The sequence below is a fragment of the Vitis riparia genome, chromosome 8, assembly GCF_004353265.1.
Source record: "Vitis riparia cultivar Riparia Gloire de Montpellier isolate 1030 chromosome 8, EGFV_Vit.rip_1.0, whole genome shotgun sequence".
In the NCBI taxonomy this organism is placed as follows: Eukaryota; Viridiplantae; Streptophyta; class Magnoliopsida; order Vitales; family Vitaceae; genus Vitis; species Vitis riparia.
In genome coordinates this window covers 7,024,837-7,028,964 of record NC_048438.1, presented here as the reverse complement: position 1 = coordinate 7,028,964, position 4,128 = coordinate 7,024,837, and positions in this window count along the sequence as shown.

Here is a 4,128-nt window from a genome sequence, read left to right as displayed (position 1 = left end):
CTTGAGCCCACATGGGCTTGGTTCACTTAATCTAACCCAAAATGGGTTATAATTGATTAATTAACCCAATAGGGCCTACTAATTAATCACTTAATCGAATCTAGAGACCTTGTTCACTTACCCTTAAGCAACCTTACATAATTACCAAAAACACCCTTATGCATAAAAGTGAACTTAGAGCCAATTTGACCCTCCTAACCCATGCAAACAAGGTATATGAGCTCAAAGTAGGGACCATTGGGACCTATAGGAATATTGGCTCCCTTAGAATCCAATTCTAAAGTTGATTCAACATCCCACTATAGAGAATCAACTAAACTCTAATATCTTATGTAAATAACAACGAGACACCAAGTGCTCAAGTCCATGACCTGGTATCCATTGTGTTTAGTCTCCCTATGAACTAGTGTCCGTAGTCTAATAAGGTGAAAGTTATCAATCATTCAAGACTACCTCTACCATCCTTGAGTTACAGATCCTCCTATTATGCGTTCAATTTGACATATCTTAGCTCTTAAAGAGCCTATGTCAAGTTCCAGTTAAGGAATTACTATGGCCATAGTTTCCAAGAATACACCTCCTTAGGATCACTCAATGGGACACTCTATACCAATCCCAATAGATATCCTAGTGCTTTTATTGAGAATACCTATTGCTACCAGTTTCCATTAACAGTGACCCAATCCATAGGGAATATATGATCAACTTACGATCTCACCCATAGGTCAAAGCCAATACTAACTTTAGCATAAGATCAATATTCTCTCAAGGTTGAGAGACAATACAATGAAGCAGCTTGGTAGAAATGCACCTAAGTCATGTACAATGAAAAAGGTTGAGGCAAGAATGCTCATAGAGTATAATACATGGAATAAGGATGGATAGTAGTGAAACTGGAACATCATTAAATAAATAATAAATTCAAAATTTATTACATCATGTCATGCTTTTAAGGGCTCTATGATTTCCATGCCTAGTTGGTGTACCTTGATTTTTGGCCCTCAGACAGGAGTAATCAACAAAATTTATAACCTATATCACCATGTACTAGGATAGCCTTAGCCAGCATAGCATAGTGGCTCTAGGATCGTTCATTGGGAAGGGTTTTCAACTTATTATTGACATTAATTCAAAGTTGAATTGATGCTTTTTCATTTCAAGGTTAGCTTCAAAAGAAAACATAAACTTTGTTTAAAAAAGATTGGTTTTAAGCTAACTAAAATAAAGTAATGGAAATTACTAATAAAGAAAAGCGTTTCTTGGAGTTTTAGGATCACTGGGGTCAGGCTCCTTGTAGACCCTCAATTTTGTCCTTCTAGCACATGTCTTGTTAGATACTCGTTCAATACTTTACAGCAGTTCCTTGGAGGCCCATAGCTACTCACACTACTTACCTTTCTTGAGCCACCTCGGAGACTCTGGTTAAGGGATTGCCTAACCCCTTTATTGTGACCCTTGGCAGTTTTGATTTAGACTTAAGCTTTCCATTCCTTTTTAGGGTAGTTCTTAGGCATGTTTAGGTCACGTAGACAATATCCTGATCACTTTAAGACACTTAGTTCATTAGGCACCCACTTAGGCCTGTATAAACACTTCATCGGGCTTAACTTTTATATATATATATATATATATATAAATAACTTTTATTATTATTATTATTATTATTATTATTATTGCATGTGTTCGATAATTATATTTATTTTGTTTATTCATTTTCATTTTTTACTTTTTATTTGTTTATTATTATCATTGTCATTATTATTACTATTACAATTTTTATTTTTATTTTTATTTTATTTATTCACTTATCTAATAGGAAATTGCTTGAATTGTTTAGACTCCAAAATGTGCATATAGGCCCCTTACTGAATGATGGAATTGTACAATTGGGTATCTCATTTTCTCTTTTATTTTCTTTTAAACATATTTTATTTTGTTACTAATTTCATGACCGTCATTAGTTTTTCTTCCATTTTATTTTATTTTTTAATCTTATCTTATTTTGTTTTTCATGAGGAGCACTATCTCGGGGAGTACAAGCAGATTGTGGGAAGAATTATCCCCATGCATTGGACCCTTTGGCGAATAGTCACCATTGGCGGAGATGATCAACACGCTCTCACATAACGACTTCAAGATTCCGTTACAAAAAGCATGGCCAGTTGGAACCTTTTGGCTCTACTTTCCTCTGCGTTAAGACCCATGTCAAGCATAAAGGTAACCAGTTCTACTTCAGTTCATGAGGGTCTTCATTCCGATCACGAAGTTCCCCGAGCCCAAAAGCACTTCACACCCTGGTCTAGTCTAGTATGAGCTGCTAAGAGGGGCCTTAGAGCTTTTCTGATCCTGAAATTTGAGGTTTTGATGGGTTTAGATATGAAGGACCTTCCCAGATCCGTCGTGACTGAGTTTTTCGGCAACATAGCTAGTGTTTTTCTGGTGAAGTTGAGTTGTAGCGAGAACGACAACAATGGTGGCTGACCATAGGCGAACGAGGCGGTGTTTGTGGAGTTCACTCCCAGCTAACCGTATCGCCACGAGGACGTCATCGCTAGCACCATCACTAGTCGTTCCGACAAGAGGTCCCACTCAAAGCCAAATAAGTATGATCTCTTTAGCATAAAATCCAATGCGTTGAATTTGCCTTCGGACTGGTTTCTTCTCGAAGATGGCTCCGTCGGCACGATCTCCATTACTGTGGTTTCTGATTCCGGCATTGCCATGCACAGAGGTTCAAGAAAAATGACCTTGAGAAGAGAAAGTCAAGCTGTGTTGGAACAGATGAGCAACGCTCCACTCTGGCGGCTAATCCTCAGCCATATCAAGAAGCAGTCCCACGCACCCTCGCTCTTCTCTCCAATCCCAATCAGATGGATCATCCTCTTCACCCAAATCTGGGAACTGAATCAATGCCCACACACTGATGCCGCCGCGATTGTCTAAGACCAGTTTGGCCTGTGGCTTCAACAACTTGTCTTTGAGGAGCAGACACGTGTGAGTGCACGTGGGTGGCAGATCCGAAGGAGGATGATGAGATGGAGGACTTTGATGAAGACAACAATGAAGTTGACATTGAGTTCGGTGACATAGATGATTTTGATAATGATGGGGATGGTGATAAGTATGATGAGAAGTGAATGTATGGTTTCAATCATCATCATCAATACAAAACGGCCATGCGATCACTAGGATTTGGACACTTACCAAAACAACATGCGGCTGTATCCTTGGGAATCTCCAAGCGAGCCATACTTCCCATATCTACCTACATCTCCAAAAGGAAAAGGAAAATATTCCTGAAGGTAAGGCTGCCATATAAATTGAAGAGGGAATTTTCTGAAAAAAGGGGGGAGAATAGATTTTTTTTCTTGGAGCAGAGAGATCCACACAGAGAGGGGAGCCACCTTAACGCATCAAAGGCAGATTTTTTTTTTTTATAATACAGGTGAGTTTTTGAAATAGTTTTGATTATTTTTGTTCGTAATTCATAAGTCCATGCTAATTTTGTTTTAATCCATATGATAGTTAAAACGTGTTTGTGAGTTTAATTTAATTAGTTTTGTCTTAATTCACTCCTTAGTTTAGTTTTGTTATTGATTTTGATTTCTTAGTTTAATTAATTAATCTTTTTTAGGTACAAATTAGGTTTCGATTTGGTTTATTAATTTATTCTATTCATAATTTTAATTCAATTGTCTGATTAAACCTTTAGAAAGATTGCATATTGTTTTCCCAATTTCGATTATTTTAGTTTTTGAGTCACTAAATTATTAATATGTTTTATTTTTAAAAAAATGCATTTTTGATTCTAATTTGATAACTCAAATAATTTTATTAGACGAAGTGGATTTTTTTAATTCCAATCTAATTTAGTATTAATTTATTTGTTAGTTTAGCTTAAATGAGTTTGTATGTTTTAGTTTTGATTCATTATATTAAGGAAAATATTTAAAAAAAAAAGAATGATTTGATCCCTATTTAATTTTGATTGATTGCTTCAGACTGAAAACGTTTGAATTTTATTCATTCAGTTATTCATGTATTTGCTACTCTTTTAATTACTTGTTATTCATTCATTTATTTGTTGATAAAATTGATTTCATGTTAGAAAGTTCATTTTTTTAGTTT